The sequence below is a fragment of the Pleurodeles waltl genome, chromosome 6 (genome assembly GCF_031143425.1).
Source record: "Pleurodeles waltl isolate 20211129_DDA chromosome 6, aPleWal1.hap1.20221129, whole genome shotgun sequence".
In the NCBI taxonomy this organism is placed as follows: Eukaryota; Metazoa; Chordata; class Amphibia; order Caudata; family Salamandridae; genus Pleurodeles; species Pleurodeles waltl.
Window position 1 is genome coordinate 230,235,155 of NC_090445.1, and position 15,402 is coordinate 230,250,556.

Consider the following 15,402-nt stretch of genomic DNA (forward strand, 5'->3'; position numbering starts at 1 on the left):
TGGAACCAAAAATAAAAACACATTTTCTGTTCCTCCATCGCGAGTCTGTATTTGTAAGAGCTTGTGCGTAACACCGCAGACTCATGCTGGACGTTGAGAAAATGTGTTCGGGAATGCTGTCAGTTTAGAAGTTGGGGCGAGTGGTATATTTTTTTTATTATTTCGTTTTCGGAGCTCAGTGTAGAGCGAGGCAAGCCTCGAGGCTGCGTAGCACGGTTCAGCAGATTTTGATTTGCATGCATAATTAGGCACTAAGGCTAGGAACACATGGGGGGGGGGGGTTGGGGGGTCACAACAAAACGCAGAGAAGCAGTATTGGTCGTCAAAGTAAGGAAAACACATGAAAGAGCAATAGCCATTGTTGCCATCAGGGTGTGCCAGCTAACTAGTGAGTTATGAAATGTGACAGTAGGGCGAAGCGCGTTGTCCGCACATCCACCCCGTGCATAGGTGTAGCCATAAAATTAAAATATCCCCACTTTGAGCCAAAGCTCTAATGGCACCAAGAAAGTGAAACAAGAGAGGCAGATCCTCCCTAGAAAAGCCCCTTTTGTCTTTTCCATGCAAGTATATATCCATTCATATTTTCACCCATCTATCCATCCGCTGATATCCACCATTTCACCATTAAATTCTGTCAACCATTCATTCTTACAGCAATCATTCAATATTTCGCCATTCCATCCACACTTTGACCATTCCATCCATCCATCATATATGCACACCGCCGTCCACCCACAAATCCATCATTTCACTTACCCCTCCATGAATAAAGCTTTTCATCCATCAGTTGATTCTTTGATCTATTTATCCATCCATCCTTTCAGATTTCCTTTAACTAAACCAACCAACCAATCTATTCATCCATCCTCTCAGATTTCGGTGTACTCCTCTGTCCTTTCACCCACAAATTCTCTCTACCACTCATTCTTTTGCCCACTTTTCCACCCATCCTTTCACCCACTTGTTTAGCCATCCTTTCACCTATGCAGCCTTTCACTCACCCAACCTTTCACTGACATATCCTTTCACCCATTCCCCCTTTCGCCCACCCACCCATCCATCCATCCGCTTAGATTACCATTTTCTCTGCCATTCCTTCACCAACCCATCTTCTCAGATTTCCATTTACTCTGGCATCCTTTCACTCCCCCATCTGTTCTGTTAGATTTCCATTTACTCTACCGTGCTTTCGCCCAACTATCCATCCTCTCAGATTTTAATTTACTTTGCCATCATTTTACTCACCAATTCTCTCACCCATTTATCTACTTATCCACCCATGCTTTTACCGACTCATCTATCCATCTTTTTACTCATTCACACTTTCACCCACTCGTACATCCAGTCAACCATGGGTCCTTCTTTCCCTTTTCCATTAACCGTCTTTCTTTCGTAGATGTTAATTACAAGCTTTTGCCTGCAAAGTTGCAGACAGAAGAGGCCCACAAAGAACCCAACCCCGCTGCACCTGCTTAAGGGGGGTCCACAATGCCATTGATCCCATAGGATGGGAAGTGAAACGTGTAAAAACTGTGTTTTAAACCAACTAAGGCAGCATAGGTGAATGTGACGCATCTTTCAGAAAATGAGAAACAAATGATACATGAATGTATCAAACTGAGGTACAAATGTTCAAATAAGGGCTTGGCTTGGGAATTATAAGGAACTTTAGTTCAGGTAAAATAACATTTACTCGCTCATTAGAAAGGATTTGAGCTCCTTTTTGAAGGTGTTCGGAAAAGTAGCTTTTGGGTGGATTGTGGCAGAGTGTTACACAGCCTGCAGGCTGCTCCATAAACCATTTGTTAAAGGGTCTTTTTTTGAAGTATCCCTAGAAGTAGAGTACTGTTGCCCATATAATCCCAACTGTCTCCAGAAATCTTGAGCTTCTTTACTGGGTAAAGAGCTGTGGTTAAGTGGGCTGCTTTCTTGGTTATACATTGAAGTGTCATTCGGCACCTTGATGGGAGATGGATCCACTTCAGGCCGTGGAGGACTGGCGAAATATGTTCCCAACCATGTACTCCTGCCACCAGCCTTCAAGGGGTATGGATCACTACTTGGATTAGTGACAATCTTCTTTTGGGTAGACCGGTAAGGAGAGAATTACTGTAACTGAGTTTGCAGAGGGGCAGAGCTTGAACAGCTACTTTTAAGTTGTTCTTTGGGAAGAAATGATTAATTTTTCGGATCATTCTCAGTTGACACTCGACCACTCTAACCATGTTTTTGATGTGTTCATTAAGAAGAAGATGGCTGTCAAGGATGAAAAACAGAAATGTAACCTTTATGACCATTGATGGTGAGATTCCTAAGGGTGAAAGGGCGGGAAGTAATTTTTGAGTCAGAAAGTGATCACCTAAGGAGCACAGTACAGAAATTCTGTCTTGCTGGGATGGAGACTAAGTTTGTGTTGTGACATCCGGTCCCTTATTCTGTCCAAGCTTTTTGTTAAAAAATAATATATCCATCAGAGTTTTCACTATAGCTGCTGCATATCCTCTCCATATTGATATTTATTGTGCAGGATGCTAAGAAATTCACCCAGAGGCTTCACATATACACTGAACAGGATGGAGCCTTTAAGACGCCATATGGGTTTCCCACGCACATTTCTATCTTTCTGTTTGAGAGAAAAGATCTGAACCATTTTTGTATCACGTCTTACAGACCAGTTGCGTGTTTTGAGTGTCAAGGAGAATGTTGTGATCAATAGTGTTGAATACCCCACATAGTTAAGAGTAAGAGGGAGGACGCCTCTCTGTTCAAGACATTTTGGGCATTGCCATAACCTAGGAGGTAGAAGTTTCTATGCAGTATTCCGGTCTGAATCCTGGCTGGAATACTCAAATAAGGTTGTGGTTAATGAGGTCTTTATTCATTTAGTTTGCTGCACAGTGCTTTAGTAATCTGGCCACAAATGAGAAACTTGTGACGGGCTTGTTGTTACTGAGATCCTCAGGGTAGCTTCCTGTTTTTATAAAGGGGTCTTACATGGGCTGTATTATGGAGGCGTTTATAATTGTGAGTCAAGCAGAGTTTAGGTCAGATTAGTGTTTTTTTTGTTTTTTTGTAAAAGGCACACTGGCTGGGCCATCAGTGAAAGGGGATAGTTTTGTTTTTGCTACCACGTCTGAAAGGGAAGTCTCTTTAATGGGTTCAAATCTAGACCAGCTTGTTTTAGTTTATGGCTGTATTTTGCTAATTTGGCTGGGAGGACTGACTAATGTCAAAAGCTTGCCGAATGTCTGAGATCTTGTTTGAGAAATATTCTCCTGTTGCAGAGCAGCTTTAATTTGAAGCTTGAAGTGTTTTGAAATTTTGAATTAGATCTTATTTTAGCTGAGTGAAGAGTTTTTGGGATCTGTTTGTTTGCCTATAAAATTTAGGAGCTAAAAATGCCTTTTGCTTTGAAAATGTTGTTTTTGTAAGCTCTTATTTTTGTTCGAGGGGCCGTAAGGGAGCCACAGGAGAGTTTATTTTGCCACTGCCTTTCCATCCATCTTATTTATCTTCTCTAGTTGTTGAGGTCTTGAGAACACCATTGTACTGACTGCCTAACGTTCCGCCTTTCTTCTTTGGAGAAGCAACTGAGTTAAAGGCTGTGGCTATCCCCTCCTGCTACCAGTCTACCAAATATGTGCTTAGAGGGGCAGTGTTTGTTTGCAACACAGAGTCCAGCATCTCAGTGGCATTTTGATTTAACTCTTGTTCAATTATTTTCTTTTATTGGATAGCCCTTTTCTTAAATGATTTGTGGACTAGGTAGAAATAACTTAATTTATGGTATGACCAATTCACCTGCAGAGGATCTGTTGTATTTTTAACTAATATCTATCAGCAGAAATGATGAGCTTAATAGTGACTCATTTGGAGTGTGTTGGGTGTTTGGAAAGATGGGCAAAATTGTTTGCGTCCACAAATTGCTTAAGGTAGGATGTAGCTGGTTCATCCCAGACATACTAGTCAAATGTAAAATCTCCTTTATAGATATTGGCTGAGCTGGAGAGAGAGGTGGACAATAAGTCCATGCGTTGTTTTGTGAACTTGAAATGTTTGCCTGGAAACTTGTGACTTTCCAGCAGGGATCTTGTTAGTGATAGTCACACATCAGCGGTAACATACTGGAGTTATATTGTTTTGTGGGAAGTGTGACATGAGATACTAGTCCTACCTATAAGGGATACTCCACACTCTTTTCACTGTCCTATCATGGTATTCTAGGGTGAACTCTTCATAGAACATTAGATCCATCGAGGTTTGTGAGATTTTGTGAAAACAGAAAGTCGAGTTTTTCCAATCAAGAGGAGGTCTTGTATTTCAGTGTGAATCTGTGCAGCAGTTTATTAACGCTGCTTGAAAGCAAGTGCTGACCTTGATGGTGATCTGTCATAGAGAGACAGTTTATGTGAATAAGGTTATTTATGTTAGCTTCCTTAGGTTTCCCGTTTGCGGCTGTACGCATCTGCAGAAAACAGGAGCAATATGGAAAGTGTTTGCATCATGAGTGCAGTCAACATTAATAATGTATGTTTTATTGTACAGGTATTGTAGAGGGTCCTATTAGCGGTCTAGGCTACAGTTTGGGTCAGTGATAGTGAATGTGTAAGATCTGTAGGTTGGTAGACAGCTTGGATTGGGGTAGTCTGGAGGGCGAAATTAACTACTTGAGATCTGAACTTCTCTAAGGAATTATCTTGAGCAGGGGTAAGTCTTTCGGGAAGGATAGCCTGATCAAGATGTATTTTTTTTAGTTGTCTAGCGATATTAGTGTTATCTGCGCAGTGACTGCCATTATGTTTTTGGGTACCAAAACCAGCATCTCGTCATAGACAGTGAGTAATTCCGTAGTGTCCGAGGTGTAGTACTGGAACAAGCCTGTCAGCTCTTTGTCCAGTTGGGGAAGGTATCTGCTATGCAGGAGTGTGCATCTTCCTTAATTGTTAATAGTGGGGTTGAATTTAACAGGGGTGTTCAATTTGAGGTACACGTATGCCCAGCAATGGGTCCTAAGCTCACTGTGCAATAGAACGCAAACTGCACCCTACCGACAGGGCCAAAACCAGTCTGGGGTTGCTTTTGCTCCTGTTCAGAGATGAACTGCCTGGTAGTTCGAGCTGGACTGTTCCTACTGGAGCAGGATCAAACTGATTTGCACAACGGGAAAAAAATGAACTGAACTGGAAATAATCACCAGTGACTGAGATGAATTCAAGCAATTCACCCATCATTGTTTTCTTCACGTTGTGCAGGAGGCAGGACACTGTCTTGTTACAACTAAGGCTGTAATTTAGATTTTGGGTTCCCTGATAAGTGGACAAGTCCTACAAGTACCTGTGATTTGGATCTTGTGCCTTCATTGAAATGAGGGCATTCTTCTGGAACTGCACATGTGAGAGGTGTTAATTCGGAGGTTCAATTCTACATTGTGTTCTGCCAGTGCCTGTAAGTTGGGTTCTGTATTTCCATTTTAAGCGGTGTTGCCATTGAGCATGCGTGGATGGATGGCTGTGATTCTGAGGTAGTGTTCTCAGCTAAGTAGGGGTGTTGTGCCTGTGTCTTCGGTTTTGTCTTTTCAATGTAAGGTGAGTTGTCATCTAGGCACGTGACAATGTGGTAAGTGGTAGTATTGAGACCACTACTGGATAAAAGAGTATCAGGACTTTTAAAAAGGACAGAGAAAGCTAGTCACTGGCCTGATCATAACATTAGTTACTGTTGATTGCAATTGTGGTGTTAGATTTGAAAGGTTGTTTACTGCTGTAGTTGTGTCAGGTGTATTTTAGTGACTTCTGACTAGTATTTAAATATACTGTATACTATACAGTGTTTGACCACATTTGTGTGTTCCCCGTGTAAAAGATTGGGTTGATTTTAAGTGTTCCTAAAACTGCTATTTTGATATGGGTCCGCGAAAAGCAGGTATAATAACATTTAATAATTTTATATTTGAGCAACTTTGGAGAGGTTGGAGTAATTTTATTTCTGCATAGAGTTTGTTCGATGACGGGATCACTTTCAAGTTGCAGGTTACTGCTACCAAATTACATTGGTTTATTCAAGGACATTTTTAGGTAGAAAAAGGTGTGCCTCATTAAACTGAGTCATCGTACCCCTTAATGCGATAATGCGAATGGTGACTTCCTAGCCTGATCGTTTGGCACGAGTAGCGCAGCATTTTGATGTTTTCCAATGTGTATTTTTGTGGCTGGATTAGTTTTATTAAAATCATACAATATACATTTCACAGACACTTGCAAGTGTTTATAATTGTCCCCCAGAGCTGGACCGTAAAGAAAAGGCTATATCGCCACTCTTCACAAAACAACTTTTGCAATATTCACTGGCTACGACTAAGCCGCACGGTTCTTTCATTGCAAACTGGCTGTGAGCCATTAAGTTACTGTTACACATTTTGAATTAAGAAGGACCGTTTGGCATCTTTCATCCTGCTAAGGGTCCCTTTGATCACATGACAGATGTATTTGCAGCAAACTTGAAAATCACCAATGAATGAACTACAACGTATACAGTAGGGATGGATGCATTATAACATTTGCAAAATCGCAAAATAAACAAAAACAATTTTTAAGTGAAAATGAGATAATAGAAGAAGAAAACATTCAAATTTCAGACGTTTTGTGTAGTTATGTTCACCCTGGCAAAATGTGGCCTGGGAGAAGCACACATACTGCATAAATATTGAGTATTTTATGCAGATGTGTAGCTCTTTCTAGAAAAAAAAGTGGCCTAGAGAGTAGAGAATCACATCAACTTCCCAAAAATGTTTGTGGTTCTTCGGGATTAACATTTGTCTTCAAGCTTGTTTTTCACCCGTGGCAAGTAGAAGTAAAACGTAAAATCTTACAGCTCTGCGCCTTGATCCAATCTAGTTTAGTGCAATATAAAAAATAAAAAAATAGTTTTGTCCCACATGCAATTCTAAGATAAAATAGACAGCATATTTATATTTAAACAATGATTGCTATTTCGGAGAGATTTGCTGGGCAGCATATTTATATTTAAACAATAACTGATATTTGGGAGATATTTGCTGCCAATTTAAAACAGCTAAGTATGTCACAGCCCTTGTATAGGGTAGCTCTATGAATAAAGCACCCGAAAAAGTTGAGTTTGCCACCCACTTAATATTTCACTGTCGTAGCCATTTTAATCAATGTTGAAGTAACAATAAAACATGGCAAAACATCCAAAAAGCTCTGTGTTCAGCCCTTTGGAATACCAACCTAAAACACCAACATAAAATAATAATACACTTCACAAGTATTTTAGAGCTGTCGAAAGTAATCCAAAATGATTGTTAGAGCAAATATAACCTAAACGTTAAAAAAATGACAAGGATTTATCACAGATTCCTTTTTAAGTACAACCTTCTGTTTTTCCCAAAATCTTAAAGCATGTGCAGCTGGCGAGAGGACCTGGTGGGCTCATGAACTAGCTGCAAACACTGCACAAATGTGTGGGTGTACAATATTTAAATGGTGGTCTACAGTGAAAAGTGAATTTCATGTAAAGGTCCTCGGGATCTTGTAAAAGGCCGATGGACTGCAAAGGCGAGACTAATTTCAAAAGAGAGCAGCGCTGTCTGGAAGCAGGAAGAAGGTTGCAGGCAGAGCACAAGCATTGCCAAAGCCAATAGGTTTCGCCTATGCAAGTGCTATTGGCCTTGGCAATGTGTTTTGCCATGCTATACACCAGTGTGGCTGCTAAAAGTTAGTGGCGTGTCAGAGTGCAGTGGCAGAGTAGAGTATCATAAGGTACATTTGTTGGAGTGTCGTAGAGTGGAGAAGGGGAGTGGAGTGCCCCAGGGGAGTAGATTTCAGAGGTAGAGTATTTCATAGAGTGGAAAGGGGTGGAATAGGGTGGAGTGGGTTGCAGTAGATTGAGTTAATAGGGCAGATTTAATTGGAGTGGTGTGGATTGGATTGGAGTAGAGTGGGTGAATTGAGTTGGGTGGATTGGTGGGTAAACAGGAGTGGGGAGAACTGAAATGGGGTGAGGTGGCTTGGATTGGAGTGTACTAGAGTGAGGTAGACTGGATCGGATTGGGTGGGTGGATTGGAGTGATAAGGGTGGGTGGGGTGGACTGGAGTGGGGTGAACTGTACTGGGATTGAGTGGGGTGGGTTGCCGTAGAGTGGGGTGGGTTGATGTAGAGTGGGGTGGGTTGGAACAGAGTGGGGTGGGTTGGATTGGGATGTAGTGGGCTGCAGTGGGATGGGATAGATTGGACTGCAGCGGGTGGAGTGGATTGGAGTGGGATGTGTTGGACTGGAGTAGATTGGTGTGGAAGTGGAGTGGGTTGGGTGGACTGAGATAGATTAAGGTGGTTTGGAGTGGGGTAGATCGGACCGGAGTGGATTGGGGTCAGGTGTATTGGACTGGAGTGGGGCAGATTGGACTTGTCTGGATTGGATTGGTGTGGGGTGGGGTGGATTGGAGTGGGGTGAATGGGGATGGAGTGGGGCAAATTGGAATGGGCCAGATTGTTTTGGATTTGAGTGGGTTTTTTGGGATTGGAGTGGGGCAGGGTGGAGCCGTGCAGTTGCAGTGGGGCAGACTGTTTTGGATTAAAGTGGGGCAGATTGGAGTGGGTGGTTTGGAGTGGGACAGATTGTTTCGGCATGGAGTGAGGCAGATTGGAGTGGGTTGGATAAGGGGGCAGATTGCATTAGGGTGAACACAATGGAAGTGAGGTGAACTGGGATTGAGTGGGTGGATTGGATTAGAGTGGGCCATATTGTTTTGGATTGAGTGGGGCGTAATGTTTTGGATTGTAGTGGGACAGATTGTTTTAGATTGGATTGGGGCAGACTGGATTGGAGCGGATTGGAGTGGGACAGATTATTTTGGATTGCAGTGGGGCAGATTCTTTTGGATTGGAGTGCAGCTGATTGTAGTGGGGCAGCTTGTTTTGGATTTAAGTTGGGCAGAGTGAAGTGGATTTCAGTGCAGCAGATTGCAGTGGGGCAGATTGTTTTGGATTTGAGCTGACTGGGGTGGGGCAGATTCTTTTTGAGTGGGCATATTGTTTTGGATTGGAGTGGGGCAGATTGGAATGGGGTAAATGGGAGTGGGGCATTTTGTTTTGGCTTGGAGTAGGGCATATTGTTTTGGATTGGAGTGGAGCAGGTTGTAGTGGGGCAGATTAGATTGTGGTGGATTGGAGTGAAATGAGTGGGGTGGTTTTGATCTGGGGGTCAATTGTAGTGGGGTGGATAGGAATAGGTGAACTGGGGTGTACTGCACAATTATGTGGTAAAGCACAAGTTCAGAAATTACACATAATAAACAAACAATGTCACGTTGCAATAGTTAGAACAAGGTAATCGTCATCTTTTGAGAACCGCGACCAAAAGCAAAAACAAAAGAAAACACGAGTGCAAAGTGAGCAAAGGTGACTTGGCAAAATAAAAGAAAGTCATAAAAAAGAAAAATTTGCAGTTTTGTTTGCCTTGCTGGGCACATTTTTGACAGTCACACGCCTTGTGTTTGCAGAGCACTAGTAGTTAAAAGGAACAAAATAGCACCTCAATCACATCGGGGGCAGCGGGCGGGCACTGATTATGTTGAATCAATTTGTGCTTGGCCCCTGCTCCAGAGAGAGGAACTGACATGATGCCAGGCCTGCAGTAACGAATTACAAGGCTGAAAAGCAGAGTGCCACACAAGCCAACAAGTGACAAGCGACAGGCAGGCTCCAAGTCCTTTGCTGTATACAACAGAGTCTCACAATCGCAGACCTTAAAAAAGCATTAGCTTAGCCAGTAGGCCTAACCATGACAAGCTGGGGCAATCTTTTTTTTATTTTAAGCATATGCCACAAACATAAAAAAGAAAGAGGGTGCTGACTAAGCTTGCAAACCTATATATATATATATATATATAAAAGACGCATCAAATATAGCATAACATTTTATTAGCGATGTATAGTGCTTCCAAGAACAGAATCACTTATTTAGCAGGAAAACATGATTGGCGCAAAGAGTACTATTTCCTTTGAATTACTGTAACTTTAAGACACACTTTGAAGACACACGGGTGGCTCAAAAATTAGAAAAGGATCAAGCATGGAAAGAAAAGAAACACTGACAAAGTAATGTACTGGCCTTCCAGCCCCGGCATTGAAGTTCACTTATTTTTAGGAGGATGTGTACATGTGATCATGAAACATTCTGTCACTCCAAGTGCAAGATAAACAATGGCTAAAGTGGACTGAGCCACCGTCCCATGCTGTGGTGGGCATTAGCAAAATATTAATGACAGCTACACAGAGAAACGCACTCAGGGGGGAAACTGACCCAAAGCCTCACTATGTATGTAAAGAGCTTTGCACGATTTATTTATATATTTCTATTACTTGAAGCAGGCGAAAAACCTAAAGCTATCTCTGGGCCAGGCCTATAAGGGTGGCTGGCAGCAGGGAGGAGGGATGTGCTAGCAGCAGCTGGGCTGCAAGTAAGCAGTGGGCTTTAAGTGTTAAAAACTGTGTGAAGACTTCAGCAGTTGATAGGTGGAACTAGTGCTAATACAGGGCCAGCAGGCCCTCAGCACAGGGCAAATTAGGAGCATGTGACAGGGTTGCATCAACAGAAGTTGCCGATGCTTAGATTCAGCAGATGGGTGAGCATGGCATTGACCTAGGGTAAAATGGTATGACGTAATGAATCAGTGAATGAGCAGCAACGGCGTTGCAGGCTTTCTGGCAAGAAAGGGCAAGTCGTACAGTGCTGGTGCTCAGTGGGATTGGCTGAGTCTCAGTGCCTGCATGGAACATGGTGGCAGCAGATTAGTTATGTGGCAATGCATGGTATAAGCAGATGGTGCGTGATACCAGCAGAGGGAGGGCGTAACTTTGGACTTGTCATTCTGCCACTCCGACACTTGAAGTGTGCAGGGTAGGGGCTGTTTTTAAAACAGATGAGATGCCATGACCCAATCCTGGGCCCATGACCCAACCATATTCATATCACGGGCGTTTAGAATGTGGGTCTCTTTCGAACATGTTTGCCATGGCTGATTTTTAGCTTCCAGTCCAGGGCTGGGTGGGGTGTGCTGTCAGAAGGCAAACATGAAACAGTGACAACTAGAAGGTAGGCATAAAATCAGCAGGAAACTTGAAATGCGTTCCAGCAGTACGTAGGGAAATGGTGTCAGTGCGGGTGAAAAAGCACAAATGCACAAAAGTACAATTACAGCAGCCTGTAGGGCCTGGATGTATTTTGGCGAATGGGCATGTGTCAGCCAGGCAGTGTAAAATGTGAGGAAAGGATAGGTGCATGGTTTTAGGGAAAAAATGGTTGGAGATTTATCTGCAGATTATGTTTTCAAACACGGTGCTAGCAGATGCTTGGCGTCAGACGCTGATTTAAGCGCACGTCACCAGCGAGAGGGCGGGGCTAATACTGCCTAATTACATGGGGTTATATACAAATCTCAGGGGCGGGGCCACGTAAAAGGCGGAAAGGGAACTGGTAGTACTCCAAGGGGGACGCTTATGACAGAAACACTATGATGCAATAAATTGCGCCTCTTCAGAACCTAGGGTTGCACACTTCAGTCTTTAAGGGATATAGGTTTGCTCCTCTGATGCAAGTAGTCCAGTCATAACTATTCGATTAACAAGTAGACACATGCCTCCGCTACTAGAGACCCTCCCCTCACCTTGTTAGCCACAGCTCGCTTCAGCTCTCCAAGACTCCTCGTTTTCCTTGCCCTTTCCTTATACAGAGCCTGTTGTCCTCGGGTGTTTCTGCGATCCTCTCCTGTTGTGCACTCGGTTCGGACAAGCCAGGTGACGTAAGATCCTTCTCTTGTCATTGGTCAGGAAGAGCTGTGGTTTCCGAGAAGAGGGCGGGGCTGCCAGAAAGTCCATCGCCTCGGAGGAACTTTACTGGGCATGCGCTTTGATGTCTCGCCCCACTCGCTCACGCCCCTCGAAGTTTTTATGACTTAACTTAGGCTACACGAAAAAGGTTTTATTTCTAAAACGACCCGAAAGGGAAATACATGCTTTTTTGATTACCAGAGATTGGATTAATTAGCAAAGGCTGTATTGCATGATCTAGGTAAAAGCAAGCATTGGCAAAGCCAATAGTTCTCGGCCAAGCGAGGGCTATTGTCTTCGTCAATGCTAGAGTATTTTAGCACTCTGCCTGGAGCGTCCCTTTACAGCCGAAACTAAATCACAGGCCAAAGCACGGCACAATCAAAGAGTCTATCTATATGAGAAGAAAGGGGAAAGGAGAGTGGAGAGGGAAAACTGAAGGAAGTAGGAGAGGAGAAAAGTAGAAAAGTGCAATGTGGGTGAGAAGAGAGAATGAAGTCAGGAAAGAGTTACAGTTGGGGGTGGGGGAAAGGTGTAGAAGGGAGAGTAGGGGTTGAATGGAATTGCAAATGAAAAAAGAAACAGTGTAGAAATTAGTTGAGGCAAGAGGTAATGTTCAGGTGAGAGGTGGGTAGCAAAAGACATGAAGGGGGGAAGGGGAATTGAAGGGTTAGAATAAGAAGAAAATTAGTAGAAGGGGGAGGAAGGGGAGATGGGTGGAGAGAGGTAAAATGGACAGCGTGGAGAAGAGGAAGGAAGACAGGGTGAAAAATGAGAGATCATGAATACAAGAGGAAGTGAGTGAAAAGAGGAGGGTAGACATGAGGAGACAGAAAAGTGAGAGGAGCAAAGGGGGAAGTATAGAGGAAGATAGTAATGGATTGCAGGGGCGGCCCCTCCGCTATGGCATAGGAGCATGGCCCCACTGCTGAAAGCAGAAAAATAAAGTAATAATGAAAGTATTTTTATTATCACTTTATTATTCTGCATTAGTTAGGGTGGGGCCAGCCACCCTGATGCCACCAGGGAGGATTGGTATGTGCACTTCTAAGTGCGCATGAGAGTTTGGCCGGCTGAGGCACAGCTGGGCGAAGAAACCAAGCGCAAGCTCCCACTCCCTCCCTGAGCGGCATTGCTGCCCGCTCAGACCAATCCCGGCACTTGTCTCATGCTGATAACAGCATTAATGAAGCATCAGGATTGGGTGGGGAGGGCAGGAAGAAGTGAAGAAGAATCGAGGCGGCAAGAGCGACCAACCACCGAGGTGGCAGGCACGTTTATTATTATTTTTTTAACACCCCGTGCCCCCTGCTCCGCGTGCTGTCCCCCCCCCCCCCCCCCCCCCACCCCACTCACCCCTTCCTGGCAGCAGCCGCTGCTGGTGGATAGGGAAGCAGGAGAGTGATGTAGAGGGCAGATGGAAAAGACAAAATGAAGAAGGGGAGTTAAGACAGTAAATGGGAGATAGTGGAGATGGAAGAGGGAGGTGAATGAGAAAAGGGTTAGGTTGAGAAAGAAGACAGAGGGCAGCTGAGTTTGTGAGTGAAGAGTAGTGAAGTGAAGAAGGATTCTGATGGAGAGCAGAGGTAGGCAGGCGATGGGATAAGTGGAAAAGATAGAGGAGTGAGCAGGCGAAGCCCGTCCTTTACGGTGGAGGGGCCACACCCCCCACCTTTTGCCCCTCATGAAGAGAGTGTGTCAGGCTGAACAAAGGTCAGCCTGACACACACTCTTCATGTTCAGGTCAGGCAGTCAGGAGAAGACATGCGCGATTTGTGCAGTTTCCTGGCTGCCTGAGCTGAACTTTGCTGGGCCGAGGAGGTCACAGCTCCTATGGGCGTGACCTCCTCGGCTCAGGAAAGGTGCCTCAAGGCCCTCCCCTGGCTGACGAGAAAAGCGTTACCCATTGACTTCGACATGGGTGCTTCAGGTTTATGCCCTGAAGTGCCCAGGGCGAGGGTCAATCAGTGACACCTCGTCAAAGAGTGGGGTGGGGGTCAGCAGTCTCACTGACCCCATCCCACTCTGTGACAAGGCTGGGACTGCTACCTTCCCTCATTGGCTGACCTCATGTCAGCCAATGAGGGAAGGCAGCAGTCCCAACCCTCCTGGGACCTCGAGGCTGAAGGTAAGTGTGTGTGTGATATCAATCTTTTAAAATGATTTTTGGGTGCGTGCTTGCATGTTTGAATGTTATGAGTGTTGTTAATGGATGTGCGTGTGTGTGTGAAAGAATGAGTGTGTGTGTGATCTTTTAAAACTAATGTTTGTTGCATGTGCGCATGTTTGAATGTTAAGAGTGTTGTTAATGGATGTGCGTGCGTGTGTGTGTGTGAAAGAATAAGTGTGTGTGTGATCTTTTAAAATGATTGTTTGGTGTGTGCGTGCATGTTTGAATGTTATGAGTGTTGTTAATGGATGTGCGTGCGTGCGTGCATGCATGTGTGTGTGAAAGAATGAGTGTGTGTGTGCTTCCCGCCCGCCCGCCCCCCCTCACTCCTAAAGCTGCCGCCCGCCACTAGGAGTGAGTAGGAAAGGAGGGAAGTGGGCTGATAGAGTGGCGAGAGAAGGTGAGTGAGGGTTATGGAGGGAAGGAAGAGGTAGGTACGGGGTAGTGGTGGTGAAAGGGCGAGAGGAAAATATGGGAACTTTCTTAAAAGATGACACTGGGGAAAAGGGGTGAGAGAGGAGGGTCGATGGGTAGCATGAGGTTGGATAATTCAGGAGGGAGATTGGAGAGTAGTGAAGGAGAAGGAGGGATGGTAAGCGAGATAGGAAAACATTGAAAAGAAAGAGTAGTGTGGGGAGAGGGGACAGACCTACTGCAGGTTACGAGAACGGAGAGGGAAGAGAACATCAGGGCAAAGGAAAGCAAAGAGCTAGGTGCAGGAGCTGAAAGGGAAGGAAGAAAAAACACAGGAAATGACAGGACAGGTCGCAAGTGGAAGAAGGCGTGAGGGCGACAGTAGAGGAGTAGGAAGGGACAATGATAGCAGAAGTGGTGGAAGGCAAAAGTACATTAATAGAAAAGAAGTGGAGGAGGTTTAAGACTGGGTGGTAACTAGAGAAGAAAATGGAAAGGTGAGAGGAGAAAGGAGGGTGACATAACGGGTGATGGAGAGGAGTCAAGGGTCCGGGAGTAGAAGAAGTGAGGTGTAAATGAAGGAGAGATGGGCGGTGTTGGGTAGAGAGGAGATCTAGAAGACCAAGGGGACATGAAATGCGGACAGAGGAGGTGAAAGAAATTGTACAAAAATTGGAAAAAAGATAAAGAATGTTATGTTACTTTTAACACTTTCATTGATCGCTCTATCAGCTTCGAAAAGGCCTCTTGGCGCTACCGGCTGAGCTGTGGTTGAACTGAAAAAGTTGACTCCTATTAAGAGCCACATCACGGGTGAGAAATGTCAGATGAAAAGTGGGCGGGGTCAAGGGGAGAAGAGGGGCGAGGGGCAGCATGATGAGAAAGAACAAAAGAAAAGTAAAGAAGACGGGGTAAAGACAGTTCTTGGAAGAGGTTTGGGAGGAAGAGTAAGAGGGGTGTGGAATGAC

At 44.4% G+C, this 15,402-nt stretch overlaps 1 protein-coding gene across 1 annotated transcript in view; it reads right to left on the reverse strand.

The window, feature by feature from the left end:
• MAP3K14 (mitogen-activated protein kinase kinase kinase 14) overlaps positions 1–11,796 on the reverse strand; it is a 110,245-nt gene extending 98,449 nt beyond the window's left edge. The window contains exon 1 of the mRNA XM_069237969.1: positions 11,688–11,796. The gene's annotated coding sequence lies outside the window, so the exon portion shown is untranslated. The remainder of the gene's footprint in view (positions 1–11,687) is intronic.
• Positions 11,797–15,402: the final 3,606 nt, after the last annotated feature.